The following is a 27771-nucleotide window of genomic DNA, read 5'->3' on the forward strand; positions in this document are numbered from 1 at the left end:
TGCAGTCTCAAAAACTAACTAAATAAATAAATAAGTCTTAAAAAAAAAAAAAAAAAAACTAAATCACCAGTATTATATCAGCACATTTTAGAAAATATTGCACTATAGGTATAGGCGTGCATACCAGAAGGAGGATGCTATTACAAATCAAAGGCAATTAATTACAAAATGACTAAATTAATTAAAGTGTAAAAACGGAAATTCATTATCTTTCATTCTTTAATCGTTTTAGATGACCATTTTTAAACAGAAAAATAATTGCTTCTGGGCTTATTATTAAAGAATATTCACATACATACACACACACACACACACACACACACACACAAAGTGAAACAATTGTTTTCCTGCAGTCCAACAATTTAAAAACTTTGAAATCTGCATAAAGACCATTACTGGGGAGAGAAATGTTGCCAAGAAGTTGTGATTTATGAATACCGTTTAAAAACAACTATAGCATCATAGGTGTTAAAATGAAAAGAATTAGCAAGTATTTCTCTAATTCCAAAGGCCCAGAGACACACACATATACACATCCCCCTTCTAATATGTTTATGAGTTGCAAATCTGTTCTTAAATCCATTACTTTTATTACTAGTTGCTCTTAGTGCTAATTTTATTGGCTAAATAATCACCTAAAAGTAAGTAAATGAAGATTAAATAACTAGAAATTATTATAAACCAGTAAGTTAACAGCAACAGGTAACATTTACTGAGAAATGACCATATATCAGACTTTTAAGAGATGGCCACATTGAAAATATAGTGAGATATTTCTATTAGCCCCTGTATATTGATGAAGTAACAGAATATCCTTACCACTACTGGGGCTAAAATAATAGAAATCCAGACAATTAAATATACCTTCCAATATAATTATTTTTACTCAATATGCAAAATCATATTTGTCATGGTTATGTGACATCTCCTTTTGTAAAATATTGCTATAATTCCCTTGTTATTAAATATTCTATTCACATATTACACCAGAAAGAACAACTGGAATTGGAATTCTATGCACAACCCTGGTTCTTGGGTCAGCTCTACCACTAGCTAAGTCAGTGACCCTAGGCAAGTTACTTACCCTCTTTAAGCTTCTGTATTCTCATTGGTAATGTGATGCAACTGGACAGGATAATCCTAAGGACCTTTTCACCTCTAAAGGTTTGTAATGGCTTATAAAAAAAAATATACTGGTGAACTTACAACTGTAAACTACCAGCCTTATGGTGGTTCTGCCACAGTTTAGCAAGAGAAAGGTGGTAAAGCTCTAAAGAGAAATATAGGTTGCTATGATAAATCACTTCTTCTTCTTTGTTTTTCAGCTTCTGTTCTGTGTTACATAACTGTAAAGCTGTCAGATCAAATTTTGTCAAATACTTTAAGCTCTACCCATGAGATAAACCAAAAGGGCTAACTAGATTCTACATGAATGAGAGAGCTTAGTGTTGCCTTAAGCAAACTAACTCATCAAAAAATTTGCGCAGAATGAATAATGAAGTGTAAAAAGTGTCCAAATTAATTTATAAATTAAGCAAATGTTCTGCTCATTAATTCTGGCTAACGTGTATAAAAACACAATACTAATACCTCTTACATAAGAATTTTAAGATGCTCAGCTGCTTTTTCACATACATCTTTTAAAAATTCCACCCCTCTCTCCTGAAAAATCATATAACTATTTGAAAGAATGAATGTTCATAGAAAGAAAATATGAGAATGAGAAAACAAACTCCTATTATTGTGATTTTTTTCCCTATTAAAGGTTAATTATTAGGTGTCAACTACAGGGCAGCCCCGGTGGTGCCAAGGTGGTGCAGCGGTTTGGCGCCGCCTGCAGCCCGGGGTGTGATCCTGGAGACTAGGGATCGAGTCCCACGTCAGGCTCCCTGCATGGATAAAATATTTAAAAAAAAAAAAAAAAGATGTCAACTATACTCTTAAAAACGAAGAATGTATTTTATAAATTCGTTTCCTAAATTTTCAAGATTCCTCTAGATTATTATGATCATTTGGAGACTTTAGGGGGAGAGGAATATTTTTTTTTTAATTTATTTATGATAGTCACAGAGAGAGAGAGAGAGAGGCAGAGACACAGGCGGAGGGAGAAGCAGGCTCCATGCACCGGGAGCCCGATGTGGGATTCGATCCCGGGTCTCCAGGATCGCGCCCTGGGCCAAAGGCAGGCGCCAAACCGCTGCGCCACCCAGGGATCCCTATTTTTAAAATATGGACATTTTAGAGCTGAAAGAGTTCTTAGGAAAAAAAAACCAATTATCTCAACCGATCCAAGTCGTGATCCTACCTCTCCTGATTGTTTCCCCAACACTGAAAATGGGTTAGGTATCCAGGCAACATAATTGGTAACGCTCTCAAACTTTTACAGAAAAAGCCTGTTTCTGAACCTTATTTTGATTCTTCTCTGATTTTCTCTTTTCTCTCTAACATCATTTTTTCCCTAACTAACCTAGTCCCTGTATTCCATTAGCTCAATGATCTCTTTATCTTACCCTTTATTCTTCTACTCTTCCTGCTCTACAAAAGACCCTAAACCCTACCTTTATCCTTCTCCGGTGTTAGAGCTGAGATTCTGAATACGATAGAATAAAACTAGTGAATAAACTGCTCCAACCATTAAATCTCAGGTTGGCTCCATGCTTCTCACAAACCCTCTCCTGTTCTCTGAGAAAGAAAAAAGATTTGATCACTTGTGGGTGAGGATTGCCTATACATTTAAGGCTAACAGAGCAGGAAGTTAGAAGGGGAGTTCATGCCTGTTGCTTGTTTTAAGTAGGAAGCAAAATCAGCTAATGTGTTCAAGGATACATTCTAGTAAAGTGGCAGAACTAGTATTTGAATCCATGCAGTCTGGCTCTGATGTCTATTCTTTTTACCACAACTCTATGTTTAAAAGTAGAGCATTAAAAAATAATAATAAATAAATTAAATAAAATAAAAGTAGAGCATTTTAGGAGTCCTGCAATGGTTAAAGACTGCTTACACCTATCAGAAGTCTTACACAGTTTCTAAGAATTTAATTCTCTCTTCATATTCAGAAGATGGTCCTAGATCTAAGACATCATTTAAACATGGAAGTACAATCTTGGGTGGCTCAGTGGTCGAGCATTTGCCTTTGGCTCATGGCATGACCCCGGAGTCACAGGATCGAGTCCCGTATCAGGTACCCAAGGGGAGCCTGCTTCCCCTTCTGCCTCTGCCTGTCTCTCATGAATAAATAAATACTAAAAAAAAAAAAAAAAAAAAAGTGCCATCTCTCTTGGATGCATCTGACTGACAAAATTTAGTTTACGTGCCTGCCTCCAATCAGCAAGGGAGCGAGAATGTGATGGGGTGGGGGGAGGTCTACCTTGGAAAGGCAAAACAGAACCCATAAGGCTAAATTGTTATCTTACTATCTATATACTTTGAGCAAGATCTAGAGAGAGCTACTTACACTACTCAGATACATATGCAAAGTAGAAATATGCTTATAACTGAAGCTTCCACTTGACTATTGTAGTGCAAAAAGGAATACATTTGCCTCTAGAAGATGCCAGCTACTCTAGTACTTCATGACCCAGATTACTGAACACTATTTATAATCTCCCAGAAGCAGTTTCCAAACTCAGGGGGGAAAAAAAAAAACAAAATAAACAAAACCAAAATAACTATTTAGATGAATACATCATAAAATTTTGTCTCTCTCAAAACAAAATCCTTTTACCTGGCTTCTTTACCCCGTAACAGATCTAATTTTATAGTGCTTCATTAAAGTTAACAGGAATTTGGCACAGTAAAACTCAAGGACACAAGCAATTATTAAAAACAGGAGTCTCAACAATATGTGCAATGTTGTAGTAGATATCTTCAACATAAAGTATCACAGAGGCTTATCTCATTTAGAACCATAAAGTCTGATGTTTTCACTTTAAAGGAAATACATCTAGCCCAAAACAAAAGCAAAAACAAAAAAAAACTTGGTGCTTAATTCTGGCATACGATTTATGAAATATTCTGCTGATTCACGATCACCATGACCCATCCCACTGCCGAATATTTTCACTACACAACTAAGAAACATAATCAAGGGTTGCCACTATGGGCAGAGATTAATACCAACTTGGAAAAAACAGATTCGGAACGCAGGCTCCCCATACCTCCTTCCCTTTCAGGCTTCTCCAACTCTGCACTTCCATCCATGGCCCCAAACACCTGTTCTTGCAAATCTCTGGCAACCACAGGTGGGTTTGCTCACCCAGATTGAGAAAACTTGTTTTCTTATCTCTCACTGGCAATAAGCCTTCAGAGAAAGAGGTAAGTAATAGTAGTAGCCTTCTTACCTGACTTCAATACGTATTTACTAAGTAAATGAATGAGTGAATGAATAAAAGTTTGTATAAACAAATCACACGGTGCTAGGAGGAAGAACTGCCGCAGATGATACATGTAAGGTTTTGCTGCTAGATGAAAAGCAGTACCTGGAACTTCAACAGGCAGGGACAGAGGGGGAAACGCTCTAAAAAGATGGAGCACACTAAATGGAAGCCAGAAAGCAAGCTGAAAACGGCAAGCAGTTGGATTTACCAAAAGACGTAAAGTATATTAAGAGAAATACTAGTAGGAATGCAAGAAAAATCCACTGAAGACAGAACATAAAAGTGCAAGAATACCATACTAAAGAGCTGGAGTTTACTTGGGATGCAGGAGGCAATTTAAGGATCTTGAGCAGGAAAGAAACATTCTAGCATATGCTTTCAGACAATCTGTCCCACAGCTGTACATAGGATGGATTAACAGAACTGAAGGGAGACAAACTGAGAAACTCAGAAATACCCTGTGCATACTTCTTTTAATATACTTAACACATTAACATGTGATCTTTCTTCATCTGTCTATACTGTCACGTTCAGAACTCCACGGAAGTATAATCCATTTGGGTCAAATTATTTGCCGTGTCTTCTAACTAATAACTTATGTGTTTATACTTGATTACTTGAAGAAAAAAGATAGGAAAAAGAAGTCTTAATTTACAAAGGAGTAGTATCAAAAATTCATTTATAATTATTTTCTAAAACTCAAACATGATTTCCAATGATGACAACAGAATTACCCTTTATGGCTTATTTGCTTTGCACCAGGTATGATGCCCTAAACGTTATCTCGCTGATTCCTTCAAATGATTCTACAAGGCAGGTATTCTTTTTTCTTTTTTTTTTTTTTTTAAGATTTTATTTATTTATTCATGAGAGACAGAGAGAGAGAGGCAGAGACATAGATGGAGAGGCAGGCTCCCTGCAGGGAGCCTGATGCGGGACTCGATCCCAGGATCCGGGGATCACAATCTAAGTCGAAGGCAGATACTCAACCGCTGAGCCACCCCGGCATCCTGAGGCAGGTATTCTTAACATGCAGTCTCCCAATAAGGAAACTCAGGTTGAGTAAGTTGCCCAAAATCACACAGCTAGTAAGTGGCAAGCAGGCTCTATATTTAGGCAATCTGTCTCCAAGGGATTTAACCTGGAGCCCAGATTCCCAGGTCAAGACAAAAGGCCAATATAATCCAGGATGTATCTCATCACACAAGTATCACTGAATACATCAAACATATTGTGTAGTCACTCCTCAAGAGTTAGATATTTTAAATCTTGTAAAATCTTTTCTTCAGACTTTAATGCCTGTTCTAATAACTATGGTCCACTGTCTTCAGAATTTTTAAATGGTTATTACACGATACAAAGCAAACTTTATTATTATAAAGATTCTCTGCTTTATTCATAATCAGGACAATGCAAATTGGGACCACAACTAAATACCACTTTGTACCCACTGGATAAGCAAAAATTAAGGAATCTATTAAGTGTGGGTAGTGAATCAATAAGACTATTTAGACATACTGGTAAGAATGCAAATGGGTTCAAATACCTGAGAAATAATAATGGTTTCATGTGTCATGTTGCTCATGTAAACAACTAGAGATATTCCAGGAAACATGAATGAAAATATTCTGAGCAACACTCTTAACAATAGCAAAAATTTGAGAATAACAGGATAGTGGACAAGTCATGCAGTCAGTACAGCCACATTTCACAATGGGCACACGGAAGTAATGATGAGTAAAAAAATCAGGCATCAGAGAATATAAATGCTATGAAATACCTTCCAGATTTTCAAAAATAAGAAGTACCTGGGTGGCTCACTGGTTGAGTGTCTGCCTTCAGCTCAGGGCATGATCCCAGGGCCCTGGGATGCAGCCTCGGTTGGGCTCCCTGCTCAGTGGGGAGCCTGTTTCTCTCTCTCCCACACATTCTCTTTTCTCTCTCTCTCAAATAAATAAAATCCTTTTAAAATTTAAAGTAAAATAAAAGGGAAACATAAAAACTGTCAAAGTAGGGGATCCCTGGGTGGCGCAGCGGTTTGGCGCCTGCCTTTGGCCCAGGGTGCGATCCTAGAAACCCGGGATCGGATGCCACGTCGGGCTTCCGGTACATGGAGCCTGCTTCTCCCTCTGCCTGTGTCTCTGCCTCTCTCTCTCTCTCTCTCTGTGACTATCATAAATAAATAAATAAATAAAATTTTAAAAAAACACTGTCAAAGTAAAATGCCTACCAAATATTTCTTTAATTATGACAAAACAGCTAAAGAAAAAATGAAATTCACTAAGTTACATTACAGTTTTTAAGTTATTCATTGCTGAAGGACAGAGATAAGACCTTAAATTTTAGATGACAGTAGACTGTAACATGAACCATGAGCAAAATTTTTAAGTTAAAGCAAAATAACCCTAGACTAGGGCTTCTTTATTACTGTTATGACTGTCCAGATCCAGAGATGGAAAAGCATCCCTTTACTGTTCATGGGTCAGACAGCATCCATAGTTTTTGATTCCACTCCGGCAACTTTTTAAGAAAAATCACACTGAAAAACTGGAATGCCTCCAATGGAAAACAGCCAGGATGGCAAAGGATCTAGACACTACGGGTACAATAGATGAGGAACAGGAATTGGGAGAAATTAGTGAAGGAAAGCCTTGGGTAAGGGAAGCAAGGAAGTTGCCCTTCAAATACGTGAAGAGTCTATATGCAGATGAAAACTTGAGAGTTATTCTGCATTGTATCTCAAGGGCAAAAAGAATGGGCCATTCCAAAACAAATGCTACCCACAAATGAATTACATCCACATGAAAACACAGCCAACTAGCTAGTCAAAGAGCAAACTCAGGATAGGAGAAACATCTCTCGGCCCTAAGTACGCACAGACAAGAATGTCTCCAAGCCAGTGTCAGAGTTCTGGAGAGGAGCATCAAGAGCGCACAGATTTTAGCTGAGTGGTCATTTACACATCAAACTGTAAAACCATATAAATTATTTCATAAAACTATGCCTCTTTTGGCCATTCTGAGAAGCTGCTCAGATAGAAAAAGTATTCTCCAAACAAAACTTACTCAGAATCACTTCAATTTCTTTTTTATAAAAATATATATATTATCAATAAGTCTCCCCAGCCTTGATATGAGCTAGGGGCGGTAGAAAGGGAGGTGGGCGGGGGTGGGGGTGACTGGGTGATGGGCACTTGATGGGATAAGCACTGGGTGTTATTCTATATGTTGGCAAATTGAACATCAATAAAAAAATAAATTTAAAAAAAAAGACCACAAAAGAATCCAATCTGTAAAAAAATAATAATAAAATAAAATAAAAATAAAAAGAATCAATTCTGATTTTAAAAATCATTGAAAAAAAAAGTCTCCCCAGCCTTAAAATTAATTTCAAGTACTTTTAGATATATCTTATTTTCCAAAGCCAAATATCAAGACTTCAAATACATGCTTGCTTTTTGCTAAACTTAGCTATATTTTCCATCATGAGCATAAATAATACAAACAGGACCAGATTTAAAATTAGAAGGTAAGTTCTGGGGCACCTGGCTGGGCTCAGTCAGAAGAGTGTGCAACTCTTGATCTCACGATCATGAGTTCAAGCCCTATGCTTTGTAGAAATCACTAAAAAAATAAATAAACCTAAAATAAAAGATAGGTTCTTAGTCTAGAATCCACAAAAGCCGCAAAGGGTTTAAAGGGTTTATACTTTATTTCATGCAGTGCAAAAGCTCTCTCTGGTTGACAAGCAGATCACAATTAATTTTAAAAATGAGAAGCAAAGTGTTACGTTGTACACAGGGTGGGTATGAGAAGGTAACAAAAGGGAGAAAAACATGAGGAACACTGAACTTGGTACTTAAAACTATCCTAATTTCCTCAATATTAATAGCTCACCTTTTGATATATTATCACACTTAACTCTGCCAACATTTTAAGATAAACTCTGTTATAACTACTCTTTTATAGATGAGAAAACTGGGGCCCAAAGAGATTAAACATTTTAAAAGGCAGCTAGAAACAGCAAAGCCAGGTTTCAAATCCATGTCTATTTGCCTTGAATTGTGGATTATTATACTGCCTCTGAATAGTAACTACCGTTAAGTGAAGAATCAGAGTCAGTTCATCAGGTATTAATTGGGGGCTGACCCAAACTTGAAAGCACTGGTATTTACGTGTAAAAGATTTCAGACTAGGGGTGCCTGGGTGGTTAAGCATCTGCCTTTGGCTCAGGTCATGATCTCGGGGTCCTGGGATGGGGCCCCAGTCTGGCTCCCTGCACCGTGGGCAGCCTGCTTCTCCCTCTCCCTCTGCTGCTCCCCTTGCTTGTGCTTTCTCTCTCAAATAAGTAAACATAGAATCTTTAAAAAAAAAAAAAAAAAAAGAGAGAGAGAGAGATTTTAGACTATAAAATTACTTAATACTACAGTTTATTTCTTTATCAATTGTTGTATAACAAAAAGTCAAGCTTATTAACATTTTCAGCACTCCTAGTCAGTCCTCAACTGGCTTCTCCCCTCGTCATTAGGCTGATAGTACTCTTCTTAAAGCCTCCCTGACCTCTTAACTCTCAAATTCAGTGGATTATTTTCACCCTCACCCTCCTGACCTTATGATAGACCAAACCCAACTGATGATTCTGCTATTTCAATATTTCTCTCCTTCCCTGGACCCTCTCTCAATTCTATTTCTTAGTTTCCTTCCCTCAGTTCCTTTCAGCAGCTGACCCCTCTCTACTGCACAAACCATAGCTGCAAAACTCTGTGTACATTTATAGACTTGAAGGAATCTTTAACATTTTAATCCACAAAAATTGGGGATCCCGGGGTGGCTCAGCGGTTTAGCGCCTGCCTTTGGCCCAGGGCGTGACCCTGGAGACCGGAGGCCGAGTCCCACATCAGGCTCCCTGCACGGAGCCTGCCTTTCCCTCTGCCTGTGTCTCTGCCTGCCTCTCTCTCTCTCTTTCATAAATGAATAAATCTAAAAAAAATCTTTAAAAAAACAATAATCCACAAAAATTCACTTAAACTTCATGAAGGGGAGGTTTATTTGGTTTTGTGTCCCTTCACATACAACAGACACTCGGTGTTTACTGAATTAAAGGAAAGCTATCTTTAGTGTTGGCTAAAAGTAATGTCTCACTGGAGCCAGCAGTACCCACAAATGGTATATATTTTTAAAAATTATGTGATGTCACAACCTTCTCAGACAAAGAATAGGTGGGGCTAAGGGAATGGTTCCCTCCTCCAGAGAGGATAAACCTTAAGGTCTCATATACCAGCCCTGAAACTGAATGAGCCTAATTATTTTAGGATGTCTTTAGTAAATTATCAGCTTTTCCCTGATTATTTTAAACCAGGACACCTTTTCCATAATAAATTCAACTCTGAGTAATTGTTGGAAAGAACTGTGAAATATCCTACTACCTATGAAGCATACCAACCTTCGAACTTTCATTTCAGGGTTAAATATACAACGGATCAAAAGCCAAATGATGTGAGGAGAAAATCATCTTAAACACAGCAATTACGCAATTCCTTTCTCGTTTTAGAATCACAAAATCTTAGAAACGGGAAGAAACATGAAAGTTTTGTTTCATTTCCTGTTCAACCAATAATCCTTTCTACAGAATCCTTCGTAAATCCTTTGGAACCTCTGCCTGAGTATTCAATCCTCTTATATTCTAATTACCTTTAAAAAGTATATCTCTGTGCATTTTTAGGCACATAACACACGTAAGGTTTTAAAACCGTTAGCACCAGTAGGCTGAGTGACAGACTCTTGATTTCGGCTCAGATCACACCTCAAGATCAGGGGTGAGATGAGCCCACCTCAGGCTCCCCATTCAACAGGGAGTCGGCTTCAGATTCTCTTTCCCTCTTTCCCTCCAACTCCTCCCTCTCCCAAAGTAAAAGTTCCCTAAAACAAGACTCATCTCCTCTCCAGGTCCGAGCTAAGCTCCCTTTCACCTCCATATTTCTCCTCCTAGGCGACCAGGTACCTGGGTGGCTCAGCCGGTTAAGCATCTGGCCTCAGCTTAAGTCATGATCTCAGGGGTTCCTGAGATCCAGCCCCGTGGTAGGCTCCACACTCCTTGTCCCTTTCCCTCTGCCCCTCCCCACACCCATGGCTCTTCCCACCACCCCACCAAAGAAACCTTAAAATTAAAAAAGGAAGGAGGAGTAGGAGCTAATGGAAAAAAACATTAAGAGGATTTTTTTTTTCCTTCTCAATTTCCCAAACATTGGTAACATGATGCCCAAAATCACAAACCACATTAATCCAAGCCGGAGTTAATAAAATACTATAGTACCAATTTAGTGAACCTCTATAAACTGTGTATTAACAGAATCAATGTAAAGGTGTCAGAACTGTGGCTCAGAGCTGAACTTGCCGGGAGGATCAATCTTATTCCCCGCTGACCTAAAATAGCGCCAACCCCTTGCAGACAATCTGTACTTTTGCTCAAGTTCTCTACAACAAGGCTCATCTCTCCACGTCCAAGGTCCCTTTCACCTCCGTGATTCTTCTCCTAGAACGTGTCACTAATGAGAGGCAGGATATTTCTGTTTAGAGCAATATCATAAGAGTGACAAATTTTACTTATTATAAAACACTGTGTTTTATCCGAATCAGAGTTGTGCCCTTTACTAGAAAAGGATACCACCTGTAATGATTCTAATACGATTCCGGACTACTGTCAAGTCAGACTAATTTGAAACTTTTCACAACCTTAAATCCACGGGTGAAGCATCTTAGGCCATTACAATCACTCGTGCAGCAGGCTAATATTGCTCCTTATATTCTAAGTTCCCTAAACCAATCCTCATCATAAATTCAAAGAGAGGGGCAGCCCCGGTGGCGCAGCGGGTTTAGCCCCGCCTGCAGCCCGGGGCGTGATCCTGGAGACCGGGGATCGAGTCCCACATCGGGCTCCCTCTGCCTGTGTCTCTGCCTCTCTGTGTGTTTGTGTGTCTCTCTCATGAATAAATAAAATCTTAAAATAAATAAATGAATGAATGAATTCGAAGAGAGGAGGCTGCTAGGACACCCGCAAACTCACCCTGCAAGACTGATGCTGTAAGGCTTATCACAAAGGGGCCGTTCCCGGGCTCCCCTTACTATTCCACGCCCTGTCCTCCCCTCAACACAGGAAGTTAATCTGGTCCGTGTGAGGCACCAAAAATCTTTCCTCCTGTGGTTTGCAGACAGAGCCCGCACACCTCGGGTGCAACCAGGCCACCTACGTAAACACATGATCCGTGGAACCTCAAAGCCAGACCCATCCTGGTGAGTTCCCTCCGAGGCCCAGCAGAGGCCGAGCGTGTGTATTATGCAACACCACGGGGCCAGGTTCTAGGCCCGCGACGCCGCGTAAGCTGCAAAGGGCGCCCACTCAATCCACCAGGCGCTTCGGCACAGTTTCGAGAAGATACATCAAAACAGGAATTACCAGATCCTCAGCAACCCTGAAAATGACAAACTGTGGCAGCTGTGATTCTCAGTTACAACTGTCCCTTCCGCAGGCTTCGAGGGCCCGCTTCCGCGGCCGGCCCCCTCCCAAGTCGTCCCGCGGGGGCACGGGGTCGGCGAAGGGGGCAGGGGGCCTGCAGCAGGTGGGCGCCTCGGACTCTGCGGAGCGGCCTCAGACACCGACGAGGGAGCAGGATGCGCCACCGTCCCTGCCGCTGCAGCGCGGGTCCCTGAGGCGTAGCGCGCCGGCTCCAGGCCCCGCTCCCCGCTCCCCGCTCCCGGGGCGCAGGCCTCCGCACAGCGGGCCGCGCGGTGTCAGACCCGGGGTGGGGGGCGCGTTCCAGGGCAGCACCTCCGCGGTGGCCGCGCCGGGAGGCGAGGGGAGGGACGCGGTGCCAGCGTCGCCGGGGTCCCCCTCAGCACCCGCGCGGCCGGGCGCGCACCGGGCGGCGCCTCCTCAGCGGGCGGCGCTGCACCGAGGCCGGCGATCCCCCTCAGCACCCGCGCGGCCCCGGAGGCGGAGGTGAGGGACGCGGTCCGAGCATCCCCGGGCCCCCGCGCGCCTCAGCCCCAGCGTCTCGGCGCCGCTCCCCGGGCGGCGCTGCACCCAGGCCGGGCGGCGGCGAGCGCGGGCAGCCCCAGAGGCGGCGCCGCGGGCGGGCGCGCGCGATCCCGGCCCTGAGGACGACGCCGGCGGCCCCTCACACAAAATGGTGGCGCCGACGCGGAGGCCGCGCACCTGGAGAGCGCCGCACGCCCCTCGTGGGGCCCGGCCGGCCGCCGGCAGCTGGACGCGCGCCCGCGGGGAGGAGGGCGGGTGGGGGGGGGGCCGCGGCCTCGGCCTCCGCCTCCGGGAGGCCCGCGTCGTCGCGGGCGGGGCGGGGGGCGCGGGGTCGGGCGCGGCGGCCACAGCCGCGGCCTCAGCCCAGACCCGCGCGGGCGGGCCGCGCACTCACCTCGGACGGGCCTCCGCAGCCGCCGGCGCCGGGCGAGGAGGCGGGGCCACGGGAATGAATGGAGCGGGCGCGGCGGGCGGGGGGGCGACCCCCGGCGGGTCCGGGCCGCGCCGCTCGCGGCTGCCAGGCGGGTGCGGCCGCCTCCGTCCCCGGGGCCCCGGCCGCCCGGCTGCTCGTCGGCGGCTCGGCCGCAGCCCACCGTGCCCTCCGCCGGCGTGACGCACTCGCGCCGCCGCGCCTCAGCCCTCGCGCCGCGCCGCGCCCGCGCCCACCGCGAATCCCCCCGCCCGCGCCGCGCCGCCCCCCCGCGCCGGGGACGCCGCCCTCCCCCCGCCCCCCCGGCCGGGCTGGGCGGCCGCGGGCAGGTGCGCGCTCCCCCCCGCCCCCCCGGCCGGCAGCGCGCCCGCGGCTGTGACCGCCAGGCTCCAGCGGCCTCGGCCGTGTGGACGCGCCGGGGCCTGGGCGGAGGGGCTGCGCCCGCCGGGACCCCCTGCCCCCCGGCCGGCCCGGCCCCGCGCCCCACTCCCGCCGAGCCCTTTCGCTCGCTTCCCCCGCTCGGAACAAAGATGCGCTCTCCGGGATGTGAAGAATGGCGGGTTCCGCGAAGGTGGCGCTTGCCGTGGCTCAGGTGCGTTTGAGAAATGTGAGGATGGTGTGCAGGGAATTCGAAGATTTCCTTTTACGTAAATTCTGGAAAATAAACTCACCGTCCAGGAGCCGGGGCGTTGTTTTCCGCGCATCCAGCAGGTTTGAAATGATTTCTTGCTCGGCTTGCAAATACTTGGCAATCACAACACCAATCTTTCACAAATTTAATAGTGATCAAATTATTGATCGCTATTTATCCTTTCATTTTTTTTCTATTTATCCTTTCAATAAATACTTCAAAGGATACTTGTCGATAGAGACCTATTAGACTCGGATTTTTTTTTTTTAAGCAAATAGGCTTTCCTGCCTCCAGTTGCTTTTTTTTTTTTTTTTTTTTTTTTTTTTTTTTTTTTAAATTTTTTTTTTTTTATTTATTTATGATAGTCATACAGAGAGAGAGAAACAGGCAGAGACACAGGCAGAGGGAGAAGCAGGCTCCATGCACCGGGAGCCTGATGTGGGATTCGATCCCGGGTCTCCAGGATCGCGCCCTGGGCCAAAGGCAGGCGCCAAACCGCTGCGCCACCCAGGGATCCCTCCAGTTGCTTTTAAGAAACAACCTCACATCAACCATGTTTCATTTATAATATTTAGCAGAAATCTTAAATGTTACACACCAGACATTTACCATTTGTCCTAGACCTTTAAAAACTAGACCTAACTGAGCAGGAATTTTGAATATAGCTGGGTTTTACACAGAGCAAATGTTGAATGAACTCATAAAACTTAAAATTTGTATTTCTGGAGTTGTATGTAAGTAGGAATCCCCACCGTAAACCCAAACAATTGCCACTTTGGGAAGACCTTTCTTTTCTTTTCTTTTCTTTTTTTTTTTTTTTTTTTTTTTTTTTTTTTTCTACCAGAGGCTGCAGTTGTTGAAACCTTAGGCCTCAATGCTAAACTAGCCAGAGCAACCTGTTTGTAATGTTTGAAATGCATGGTCTTGTCTGACTTTTAGCCCTACTTTTAGTCAGGGGGTGCTCGTGCCTGGGAAGCGGGTCTCCCAAATGTCTGGCCACTGCTTGGAATCACAGCGGCGCCCCCCCCCCCCCCCCCCCCGCCCCATCCAGGCAGCTAAACCCAGCTCTTCCTGTGGCAAGGATGCTACCTTCTGAGACCCACTGAAGGGTTGCTGCCTCCTGTTAGGTGAGGAGTGTCCCATGAGGACACTCGGACTGCATTCTCTTCACTTGCAACATCATGTGGCCTTGAGTGTTTAAGGAATTAAAAAAAAAAAAATCCCCATTTACTTACCTCTGGCAGAAACTCATTAAATCTTGCTTGTCCATTTACCTATACTCTTGAGGATCCATTAAGCCCTTAGTGGGCAAAGAACTAAATTTTATGATAGTCACACACAGAGAGAGAAAGAGGCAGAGACACACAGGAGGAGGGAGAAGCAGGCTCCATATACCAGAGCCCGGCGTGGGATTCAATCCCGGGTCTCCAGGATCGCGCCCTGGGCCAAAGGCAGACGCTAAACCGCTGCGCCGCCCAGGGATCCCAAATAGTAAGTCTTTATCAGAGTAGTACACGCTTTAAGCCACTACCAAAACATTTTGAAATAGGTTTGAGGCTTTTGTCCAAAAACTTTTCTGGAATGTAAAACGATAACGTCTTGGCTTTTGTTGTTATACATGCTTCCTTTAATTGTTATTTTGTTAAGTTATAAGCAGAAGGAGGGCAGCGTAGTTGGCGCAGCGGTTTAGCACCGCCTTCGGCCCATGGCGAGATCCTGGAGACTCAGGATCGAGTCCCGCGTTGGGCTCCCTGCATGGAGCCTGCTTCTCCCTCTGCCTGTGTCTCTGCCTCGCTCTCTCTGTGTCTGTCATGAATAAATAAAATATTTTTTAAAATAAAAAAAAAAGTTATAAGCAGAAGGAAACACAGTAAGAATTTCCATTTCATTTTTAGTATATGTTAAAAAGAGAGTGGAACCACGTTAAGAGAAGCCTGCCGCAACTGGATTTTGGAGTTTGCTGACACAAATGACCCAGAGAAGAGCCCTTAAATTGCAGTGGAAAAGAGGAATTTCTAATTGCTAAAATAATGGCTAATGTTTTGGACTGCTAACAAATGGCAAGGTGCTCTACTAGCTTATTTGTGGAAATTAACTCATAATCATCCTTTGAAGTACATGCTAATGTTATCTCCATTTGACCTGAGAGAGATAGAGGCACACAGAGAAGCTAAATAATTAGCCCATGATCACACAGCTAATAATGCTGCCAGTGGGACTCAAGAGCATACACCCTTAACCAGTATTCTGTACCACCTTTTATGTGTACAAAATCCTATGCCATATGATTGGATTTTGCTTTTGAATCCCTAAAACATACCAAATACTCAAAACATACCAAATACTTCATGTTTCAGTTATTTCCTAGATCTAAGTTTTTTTCAGGTTCTAGAGCACAATTATAAGTTTTACTAATATTTATTTAGTGTATGGAAGAAACACGATTCCCCAGAAGAGATTTGTTACCATCTTTGACCCTCTATTAGCTTTAAATGGGTAGAATTAGGATCTAATATATGGAATACATGTATTTGAAATTCATAAAATCACAGTGAGAAGCTTTTAATAACTGAGGCAGCCCAGGGACTTCCAGATCTAGAATATTAACCAATTAGTTAACTAGTTAGCTAATAATGTCAGCCATGGCAAAGGAGAAATGAGAAAGCAACCTTTCCTCCTTGAGCTAGAAGAAAAGGGACTCCCATTTCCTAGAATGTTCTGTTTCTTTCCCTGGTACATAAAATATGTCATAGGAATGATTTCGGGATTAAATGCAGCAGTTTGATGGGGTTTTCTGTGTCAGGCACTATATTTATCCACAGATTTCAAATTCCTGAGTGATACTATGCACCATGGGTGGGGAAAAGGTAAAAAGAACCTGAAGAACAAGAGAAATATCAGGTTTGAGAAGCCCAGTTACACTTGTTTCTTCTGATCGGTTTGGTCTAATATGAAATAGATGTTTAATCACAGAGTAAGTATTTGGTAAGTTTAGTTTGAGTTTAAGAGAAATAACATGGGATTTTTCAAGTTAGTAATGAAAAACTACATACATACATATTTGCATCTGTGGCAGATACTACCCAATTGCCTAGGTCAATATTTGTTCCCCCCTTTTCTCCGACCGACTCAATGTTATTCAGGTGGCAATGTGCCCAACTAAAACTATTTTCCTCTCCAGACTCCTCTTGCAATTAAAATGGCTATATGATCATTTTGGGGCAATGGAATGTAAGCAAAAAATCATTAGGAATGGCTTCCAAGAAAGCTGCTTTTCTGATAAAAAAGAAAGACAGATTCAGATACCCCTTTGCCTTTTGCCATTTGTACTTTTTTCTTCTTCCTGCTTGAAAGGAGGACTTAAGTCTGGGATCAGAGTAGCCACCTTGAAGCCATGAGCTGACCACCTTGAAGCCATGAGCTGACCATGGGAATGAAACCCATGTGTAACTATCCCAGAACCAAGAGATAGGAACCAGGGACAATGATGACTTTATGGAGCTGCCACACCAATTACACACACTGCCTACCTCCAACTCTTCTCTGTTACTTGCCAACAAATGGGATCCTAACTAAAAGTCAAACACTACCTCCTTGATAGATCTAAAAATAAAATAAAAATAAACAGTCTTCTCTAGTGTATATACTATATAGTCATTATTCTTTGATTTTGCTGCTGTATTAAGTAACTGAATTTTTGCAGATATCAGTGCTCTCTGTCCCTTACCTACCTAATAGTGGGGGGGGGGGATAATTTTTGACTGTAAAAAGAATCTCTTATTTTTTCACTAATTTTTCTAGAGATGGGGGAGGGGAAGAGAGAATCTGAAACAGGCAGCATGGAGCCTGACACTGGCCTTGATCTCATGACACCAGCATCATGACATGAGCCGAAATCAAGAGTCCGACACTCAACCAACTGAGCCACCCAAGTGCCCGTTATATTTAATCCTATATAGTGTATTTGATTTTAACACATTTCACACGTGACCTCAGGAAGACATAATATCACCACGGGAAAGGATAAGTGGCTATAGTCATCTAGAAACAAGGTGGTGGCCAAACTGATCACCACACCATATACATAAAACACAGGAAAGCAAAATTATGTTTTTTGTTTTTAACTAAAAACAAGTAGAAGGGATCCCTGGGTGGCTCTGCAGTTTAGTGCCTGCCTTGGGCCCAGGACATGATCCTGGAGTCCTTGGATCGAGTCCCACATTGGGCTCCCTGCATGGATCCTGCTTCTCCCTCTGCCTGTGTCTCTGCCTCTCTCTCTCTCTCTCTCTCTCTCTCTTTCTCTTTGTGTGTCTCTCATGATAAATAAAATCTTAAAAAAAAAAAAAAGTAGAAGAATCAGGATTTAGAGAGGGCTCCTAAAATTAGATTATGTAGTTTGTACTTTATAGAAAGCAACCTGGTGATACATATCAAAAGTGTCAAAAATATGAACGTGTTCCCATAATACTACTACTAATACTACTAGAAACCTATCTGAAGGAAACCTTAGGAAGAAGAAAAAAGTTATGCTTATGAAGATGTCACTGAAGCACTTTTTTAAAAAGATTTTTAAAATTTATTCATTAGAGAAAGAAAGAGAATGGGGGTGAGCAGAGAGAGAGGGAGAAGCAGACACCCTGCTGAGTAGGGAGCCTGATGAGGAGCTTCGTCCCAGGACCCTGGGATCATGACCTGAGCCCAAGGCAGATGGTTAACCATCTGAGCTACCCAGGCGGCCCTGAAGCACTTCTTTCAAACTTTTTTTTTTAGTTTATTTCCTTTAGTAATTTCTGCATCTAATGTTGGGCTCGAACTCATGACCCCGAGATCAAGAATCACATGCTCCTCCAACTGAGCCAGGCAGGCACCCTTGAAGCATTTTTGTTTTTAAAGAAGGCCAAAATGTATAAATACTGTAACAAATGTCTAATAATAGATATTATTTAAAGAAATGCAAAACGTTTGCCTATCTTATTGCAGGCAGTAAGAGGAAATATTTTTAATTGCTAATAGCAACTGGGAAGGCTTATTGAAACAGCTAAATGCTATAATAGGATAGCATGCAAAATGGAACACCCATCTGGAAGCAATGCATCATAATCTCCATTGTCATTATTGCTGGATTATATTTATTGAACACTTCTTTCCCAGATATTGTACTGATGGGGTTCAGAGCCTGCCATTCCAGAATATGCCACTTTGGCATGCAGATTATTTGGAGCTAAAGATAATTGAGGCCCAACAAACTCAAAAAGAACTTTTTACTGCCCCTTTAACTGATCTAAAGAAATTCAGATAAAGGGCACCTAGATGGCTCAGTTGGTTAAGTGTCTCCCTTTGGCTCAGGTCATGATCTCAGGGTCCTGGGACCAAGCCCTGCATTGGGCTCCCTGCTCAGTAGGGAGTCTGCTTCTCCCTCTCCCTCTGCTCCCTCCCAAATAAAATCTAAAAAAAAAAAAAAAAAAAATTTGAGAAAGGCTGTACCAGGAAGAGACCTATAACAAAGATAATTTTAACATAAGAAAGACTTCTCTTCATGGCATGGCAAACATTTGTTTACCAAGTATTTGCTCTTCCCATCTTCCTATGAACTATCTTTCTCCCCTTTGAAATCCCAGATCCTTACCCTCTCTTTAGTTCAGGATAGCATGTGAACCTCAAATGCCTGATTTTTGGAGAGACTCTCAGGTCTTAATCGGGCCCCTTAAGTTTTTTTTTGGGGGGGGGGGGGGGCCTTAAGTTTTAATTAAGATTTTCTCCTGTTAATCTGTCCCATGATGGTTTATTTATTTTTTTATTTTTAATTTTTTTTATTTTTTATTTTTAGTTATCTCTACCCCCAATTTGGGCCTAGAACTTATGACCCCAAGATCAATAGTCTCATGCTCCACCAATTGAGCCAAATGGGAGCACCTATCTCATAACTTAATTATTAGACCAACCAAAGAAATTAGAATGGAAGAAAAGCTTTCTTCCCCTGCAGTACTGAATATCTGACCTTTGTTGTCTTCCTTAATTCTCACGCTATTTGAAGTAGACACTATATCTTCATTCCGGAGATGAGGAAACAAGTTTAGAGAGGCACAGAAACTGACCAAAGATGCTGGAGCCGGTAATTGACCCCCAGTGTAAAGCAGGAATTTGCCCATTGCTCTGAATTACTCTAAACTTAGGCATGAGACTATAGACTTAACTATACCTCTTCTCAACTAATATATATCTAGCTTCTAGAAAATATTTGTATTAACATCCTCTCACCCAGTATTTATACACCTATTAATTCAGCACATGTCTTTTAAAATGTTTATTATGGGCCAGCCCAGGTGGCTCAGCGGTTTAGTGCCGCCTTCAGCCTGGGGTGTGATCCTGGAGACCGGGGATCGAGTCCCACGTCCGGCTCCCTGCATGGAGCCTGCTTCTCCCTCTGCCTGTGTCTTTGCCTCTCTCTCTCTCTCTCTCTCTGTGTGTCTCTCTCTCTCTATGTGGGTCTCTCACAAATAAATAAAATCTTTACAAAAAATAAAACATCTATTATGTCAGGCATTGTGCTAGATGGACTCTGTGATGTGGTAATGTGATGAAGGGGATGGGCAAAGCCAACAAGAAATGTAGATATGGTGTGTAGAATAACGGTTTCTGGCAGAACTGAAAAGACAACCAAGGCTTTTAGCAAAGTGCAGATTGTCAAGAAATGAGGTTATTCTTTCAAAAAGTCCTGGTCAGCCATGATAAGGAGTATGGACTCAATCCCAAAAGCAATGGGAGAGCCATTTTAGGAGTTTAAATTTCAGAGTCACATGACTACACTTGCATGTTAGCAAATATTCTCAGGCTGCAATGTGGAAATTGAATCTAAGAAAATAAGACTGGAGTTAAGCCAGTTATGGAACTGATACAGACTGATGACAATCTGGTCTAGAGGTCATAGTGAAGATGAAGAGAAGTAAATGAATTCTCACACTCAAAGGTAAGAAGCGGAGTGAACAGGACTTGGCAAAATGTGCAATGTACTAGAGAAGACAGGTAAGACCACAAGGTTTTTGGCTTGAAGCATTGGGTGGATGGTGGTGCTGCTTCCTAAAATGCCCAGTCAAAATCAAATAGGATCTAGATTTTTTTTAACTTATTTTTTATTGGTGTTCAATTTTCCAACATACAGAATAACCCCCAGTGCCCGTCACCCATTCACTCCCACCCCCCAGGATCTAGATTTTGAAGATCTAAATCTTCATAAGAAGATCTTGCATGGGAAGCCGAAATGTGACCAGAGAGGAAAGGGAGATTGTGGGAGCTGCATGTTCAGTAAAGGTAAATGCACCCTTCAGAATTTATCCAAAGGAACTAATTAAGGATAAACACAATGATTTGCCTATACGACTATTTCAATATTGTTTGTGATAGGGAAACATTGCTGGTGGATAAAGGGCCAGAAAGTCCACCAAGAAGTTGCTAAATAAATGATGGCACATCCAGTATAGCAACTGTAGAATCTTGTATCATTTTAAAATTGCATATTTTAAAAGATTTTATATATTTATTCATGAGAGACACAGAGAGAGAGAGGCAGAGACACAGACAGAAGGAGAAGCAGGCTCCCTGCGGGGGAACCCGATGTGGAACTCGATCCCAGGCCCCGGGATCACAACCTGAGCCAAAGGCAGACACTCAACCACTGAGCCATCCAGGTGCCCCTAAAATTGCATTTCTAAACAATATTTAATAATATCGGAAAATATTTTTTAAATATTTTATTTATTTATTCATTATAGAGAGAGAGAGGCAGAGACACAGGCAGAGGGAGAAGCAGGCTCCATGCCGGGAGCCCGACGCGGGACTGGATCCAGGGACTCCAGGATCACACCCTGGGCCAAAGGCAGGAGCTAAACCACTGAGCCACCCAGGGATCCCCCAATATCGGAAAATATTAAGTGGAAAAGACATCTGTTTAAAAAGCACAGTACTACTTTTGCTTTTAGAATTATGCTAATCATACAAATATATTCAGAGAATATATAGATCATAAGGATATATATATTGAAAAGTTAATAGAAGTTAGAAAATGGATTAGAAAGAGGCAAAAGTTGGAAAATGGATTAGAAAGAGGCAAAACAGGGTAGTGGGAACACTGGATAGGTGATTTATATTTTGTGGTTATTTTTATCATTTTGCATGATGAACATAAAAATCCTTTTATAGGGATCCCTGGGTGGCGCAGCGGTTTGGCGCCTGCCTTTGGCCCAGGGCGCGATCCTGGAGACCCGGGATCGAATCCCACATCAGGCTCCCGGTGCATGGAGCCTGCTTCTCCCTCCGCCTGTGTCTCTGCCTCTCTCTCTCTCTCTCTCTGTGACTATCATAAAAAAAAAAAAAAAAAAAAAAAAAAAAAAAAAAAAAAAAAAAAAAATCCTTTTATAATTAAAAATTTAATGTTTTTTCTTGTTAAGAAATGTATAGCACGGGGACACCTGTGTGGCTCAGTGGTTGAGCAAACAGTAATTCTCTTGGCAGCCATGAGCTGTTCCAGACAGAAACTTAAGCAGGATCAGATCATTCCAGGGCTCTGGGCTGCTAGAAGCCATGCTATAGTTTGCTCAGTTCTCCTACTGTAGGGGTCTGGATGCGGTCATTCTTGCCTAGAGTTTGGATCAGTCCATTAAGCGTCTGCATTTGGCTCGGGTCGTGATCCCTGGGATCAAGTCCCACATTGGGCTCCCTGCTCAGCAGGAAGTCTGCTTCCCCCTCTGTCACTTCCTCTACCCCTTCATTCTCTCTCTCTCATATAAATAAATAAAATCTTTTTCTTTTTTTTTTTTAATTTTTTATTTATTTATGATAGTCACAGAGAGAGAGAGAGAGGCAGAGACACAGGCGGAGGGAGAAGCAGGCTCCATGCACCGGGAGCCTGATGTGGGATTCGATCCCGGGTCTCCAGGATCGCGCCCTGGGCCAAAGGCAGGCGCCAAACCGCTGCGCCACCCAGGGATCCCTAAATAAATAAAATCTTTATTAAAAAATCCCAATGCTATCTTAAAAAAATAAATGAGTTCCTGTACTTTAATTCTCACCCACTGCCCTACCAGAGTCAATTTGTTTTATCCATAAATTGAAATGTTTTTAATGAAAGTAAATTTCTAGCATATTATTTTGGGTTTTGGTGGCATATTCCACACTCTGAGAACATTGTTATGCAAACACTCTACTTAACTAACTAAACAGTATATAGTACTTACACTTGTGTTTGCTAAAGATACAGGAATTATAATCTCACCCCCACCCCCATTCACCTCCCCACCCACCTGTTCAACACCACCACCACCAGCTTCCTTTACTGATTTAGAAAAATATTGCAAAGTAGAAAGTGGCAACATTATTAATTGGCTTTCTTCACGTCAGCTACCTGCACAAGGGACTCCATTAACAACTAAATTCTGTCCTGCAGATAATGCTAGGACAGAAAATGCTTTCCACATAATGATTTACATATGGAAGCCGTAGATATTGTAATTAAGAAAAACATAAAGCAAAGAATCCTTTACTGCAACTTCAAAACCCAAAATCAAACCAACAAAAACCTATGAAACTCTGAATACTCTAGCTCAACTAGGATGATTAGAGGGGGATAAAAAAAAAAACAAGCAAAACACCCGAATTCCTTTATATTGGAAAGGAGCAAAATAGAACAGTACTTTCAACCCAAAGACACATCCAACAGCAAAAGGCATGTCCTGCCTGCCGAGGCTTAGAAGGTCTTTTGCTTCCCCCACATCAAGGCTGAAACAATACACAATGTCTCTCAATTTTTCTGCCTGGCCCAGGGTTGAAAAGCTACAGTGGAAATGAGTAGAGCTGGGTGGGGGATGGGGTGGACTAGGCCTTTGGAGTGGCGCCGGCCTCCTCCTTCGCTCCCTGCTTGCCAAGCTTTTCCAGCTTCCGTGCTAAAAATGCAGAGTTCTGAGTCTCTTCCCTAAAGATTTCAATCCAGGAGATCCAGAATGGTGAGTTAGGGACAAAGGGGGCTAGCCAGGGCTAGGTAGGGGCCATGAAATCGAGCTCACAAAAATTCAAAAAATGCTGAGCTGTGAGGAACCCAGAGATAAGGGAACAAGCCAGGCTACCCTGCCCTAGGTGTGGGCAGGGAGGGTGCCTTTTTTATGACAGTCATCTGAGACCAACAAAGAATAACCTGACCCCAAAGAAGAAGTAGCCATTAAAGATATTATCACTAGTCCTTACTCCATGCTGATATCCATAGATGGGTTAAAAGGATTTAAGTTCCCTGGTTGGCTTTCAATAAAAGCCCAACCCTACAAGCCCTCAGGGGCAACCCTGTTGGGACCCCTCTCACTTCTGACAGCTTTCTCTGTCTCTTTGCTTAATAAACTTGTATCCCTTTACTCACCCTTCTTTGTCCATGAAAATCATTCTTCAACTGTGTGAGACAATAACCAAGCTCCCCTGTATCGATGGGACCAAAGAATCTTTATTTTATTTTTTATTTTTATTATTCTTTAAAAAGATTTATGTATTTATTTATTTTTGAGAAAGAGAAAGAGTGCACAGAGCAGTGTTGTGCCCAAGATTACATATCCGAGAAACCACCAAGGAGCCGACACCGATGCAAACACACGAGGGTTTATTAACAAGCTCGAGCTTGGGTCCAAGTGCAGGGACTTGGACCCCAAGGGGGGACCTCCAGATGGAGGGGAGGAATTTCTCAAGTTCTGTTTACATTCTGATATGGGGCTTTCAAGGGCATTAAGCTCTGTTCTCATTCTGATATGGGGCTTCCTGCCACTGGCTTGAGCTCTGTTCTCATTCTAACATGGAGTTTAACTGCTGTAAGGTAAAGGTCAGCTCTTATTCCCAGGGGCCTGGGATGGCTGTACTTGGGCTAACACTGAACTTCAGGTGGAATGGCCTTAATTTCCTCGGCCTCCACAAGCAGGGCAAGGGGCAAAGGGAGGAGACAAAATTTCAAGCAGACTCCATCCTGAGCTCAGAACCTGACCCAGGGCTCAATCTCATGACCCTGAGATTATGACCTAAACTGAAATCAAGAGTCAGATAAATGCTTGACTGACTGACCCACTCAGGCGTCCCCCAAATCCACATTTTATTTATCCAATTTTTAAAATTTTACTTAAATTCAATTTGCCAACATATAGTATGACACCCAGTGCTCATCCCGTCAGGTGCCCTCCTCAGTGCCCGTCACCTAGTACTGCATCCCCTCAAAATCCACATTTTAAATAAGCACCATAGCTATGATCTTTATCAAGACTCTGAATAGATAGTGAGGCTAATTAACACAATAAAAACACTGAGATGAGACAACGAGTATCATACATGTATGACTAAGTGAAGGGATTTAAACTTCTGATTTTTTTTTTAAATTAAGATCTGACATTTACAGTAAAGGGCATACAGTCTCTAGTATTCAGTGTATAGTTAGTTCATTGAATTTTTAGTGTGTGAACAACTAGATAACTCCACCCAACTGCTATACTAAATAGAAATTAGTATACTTCTATTATGAAATGTTTTGTATCTAGCTTCTTTTGCTCACCCTTACGTGTATGATAATCAACTGTGTTGTTGATTGTTGAAGTAGCTTTTTTTAAATTTCTGTGTACTATCCCATTGTATGAAAATGCCATGATTTATTTACCCCTTTTCATATAGATAGACATCTATCATTTCAAAATCTCTTGGCATTTCCATATGAATTTTAGGATCAGCTTGTCCAGTTCCACAAAAAAAGGCAATTAGATTCTTATACAGATCACATTGAATCTATAGCTCAATTTGTGTAGTATTGTCATCTAAAAAAATATCATGTCTTCCAATATATAAACAGTGGATGTCTTTCACTTATTTAAATCCTCTGCTTTTTGTGGGTCTTGTTTGCAGTATGCAAGTCTTGCACTTCCTCAGTTAATTTATTCCTATTTTGTCTTTTTCTGATGCTACTATACATGAAATTGTTCTTAATTTAATTTTCAGATTGGTCATTGCTTGTATATAGAAATTCAATTGATTTTCTTATATTGACCCTGTATCCTGCTACTTGAATTAACTTATCAGCTTTAATAGTTTTTTGGTGGGTTCCTTAGGGTTTTCAACACACGAGATCATGTAATCATGCAAATAGGAGTTTAACAGCACTTCAGCTGATCTTAAGGATCAACTTGCTTCAGGCTAATGCCCTCCCCGAGTGCTGACCTAAGTCTCTGGATCATGGACCTTGAGAAGTGAAGGCCCCAGTGTTCCCAGGCCCCAGGGGCCAGCAAGCCTCTCTGAGGCTGCCTTGGCTTTCTGATTAGCATAGCAATTTTTTAGCAAAATGTTTTTCTTTTTTAGGCCACACAAATGATTTTACTAACCTCCCTTTGTGTATCTTGTAGACCTTGCCCTCCTTTGAGGAAAGAACAAAGTAGTCCTACGCATCACAAAACAGGAACTGTACCTCCTCACACATCCCTCAAGCACTGAGATAATGTCTGTAGCTGGCACCACGGAGTCTGCACATGATCAAGACATGTTGCAGGCCACTGCATTCCCTTTGCTGAGTAATTGCCCTAAACCCTTTTAAGAACCCCTGGGCAAGGCAGAAACCTTGCAGTTGGTTTTGGTACAAGACTCTGCCCTCTCCCCAGGTGGCTGGCCTCCTGAATAAAGCTCAAATTCCTTTCCAATGAAACCTTGTCTCTTGAGAATTTGTCTTTTCAGTGACAGGCAAATTTGGGATTGGGATTCAGAAACAGAAGTAGTTTCACTTCCTCTTTTCCAGTCTTGATTCTTTCTTTTCTTCTTCTTCTTCTTCTTCTTCTTCTTCTTCTTCTTCTTCTTCTTCTTCTTCTTCTTCTTCTTCTTCTTCTTCTTCTTCTTCTTCTTCTTCTTCTTCTTCTTCTTCTTCTTCTTCTTCTTCTTTCTTCTTCTTTTTTTCTGCTTTTGCCTAATTGCTGGGCCAGAACCTCCCACACAATGTTAAATAGAAGTGATGAGAATGGACATCTTTGTCTTTCTTGTTTCTAATCTTAGGGAAAATGTTTTCAGTATTTTACCAGTAAGCATGATTTTAGCTATGGGTTTTTCCTGAATGATCTTTAGCAGGATGAGAAAGTTTCCTTCTATCCTATTTTGTTGAGTGTTTTTATTATGAAAGGGCGTTGAATTTTGTCAAATGTTTTCCTCTATTTAGGTGATCCTGTGGTTTTCCTTTATTCTATTAATATGATGTATTACATTGATTCTCATATGTTGAACCAACCTTGCTTTCTTGGGGATAAATACCACTTGGTCATGGTGCACAATCCTTTTTTTATGATATGAGATTTAGTTTTCCAGTGTTTGCAGAGGATTTTTGCGCCTATGTTCATAAGTGATGTTGGTCTGTGGTTTTCTTTTTTGTGATACCTATCTTCATTATCATATTATATTTGTCTGACTGGCCGGGTCTGTATTGTGCCTGCAGGACGCTGTACTCTGTATTTGGACCAGCGGGGGAGGCAGACATGCCCTGAGACCCCTGGACCCCTCTGGAGTCGGACTCCGGAGTGGTCTGGAAAAGGAATGGAGCCCCGGCACTCCCTCCTCTTCGGGGAGGGTCGTTGTTCGCGACCGCTCCCATCTGAATCCGCCGCGCCAGTCCTGTCATCTGTGTACGTCTGTTTGTTCTGTGTCTTTCTTCCTGTCTTCCTCCTCCCCACTCACCTCTTTTCTACACCCATGGGGCAAACTGTAACCACCCCTTTAAGCCTCACTCTAGATCACTGGAAAGAAGTCGCCGGCCGGGCACACAATCTTTAGGTCGAAGTCAGAAGACGAAAATGGGTCACCTTCTGCTCCTCAGAATGGCTGACTTTCAACGTCGGGTGGCCCAGGAATGGAACTTTTATTTATTTTTTTTTTTAAAGATTTTATTTATTTATTCATGAGAGAAACAGAGAAAGAGAGAGAGGCAGAGACACAGGCAGAGGCAGAAGCAGGCTCCATGCAGGGAGCCCGACGTGGGACTTGATCCCAGGTCTCCAGGATTAGGCCCTGGGCTGAAGGCAGGCGCTAAACCGTTGAGCTACCTGGCCTGCCCAGGAATGGAACTTTTAATATTGACATTATCTTGCAGGTGAAGGCCCTGGTCTTTCAGCCAGGACCCAATGGACACCCTGATCAGCTCCTGCAGACTCTCCTCACCACGGAGGAGAGACAGCGCGTCTACAGAAAAACGTCCCCGGGGCAATGGGAGGCCGACCCAGTTGCCTAATGAAATTGAGGATGTTTTCCCCTTGGTTCGCCCGACC

At 42.6% G+C, this 27771-nt stretch overlaps 1 protein-coding gene and 1 long non-coding RNA gene across 3 annotated transcripts in view; one reads left to right on the top strand and one right to left on the bottom strand.

The window, feature by feature from the left end:
• Window positions 1–13090, bottom strand: part of FAM169A (family with sequence similarity 169 member A) — a 61684-nt gene extending 48594 nt beyond the window's left edge. Inside the window, exon 1 of one of the 2 annotated variants that reach the window (XM_041765313.1) lies at window positions 12805–13090. The gene's annotated coding sequence lies outside the window, so the exon portion shown is untranslated. Of the gene's footprint in view, window positions 1–11828; window positions 11978–12804 lie in introns of those variants that run through there. The other variant, XM_041765315.1, reaches the window with a different exon arrangement.
• Window positions 13091–13175: 85 nt separating this feature from the next.
• LOC121496743 lies at window positions 13176–26975 on the top strand. The gene is made up of 3 exons (XR_005989329.1): window positions 13176–13432; window positions 20674–20779; window positions 26946–26975. It is a non-coding gene; the product is annotated as an uncharacterized LOC121496743 (long non-coding RNA).
• Window positions 26976–27771: the final 796 nt, after the last annotated feature.

Source organism: Vulpes lagopus, chromosome 8, assembly GCF_018345385.1.
Source record: "Vulpes lagopus strain Blue_001 chromosome 8, ASM1834538v1, whole genome shotgun sequence".
Taxonomy (NCBI): domain Eukaryota; kingdom Metazoa; phylum Chordata; class Mammalia; order Carnivora; family Canidae; genus Vulpes; species Vulpes lagopus.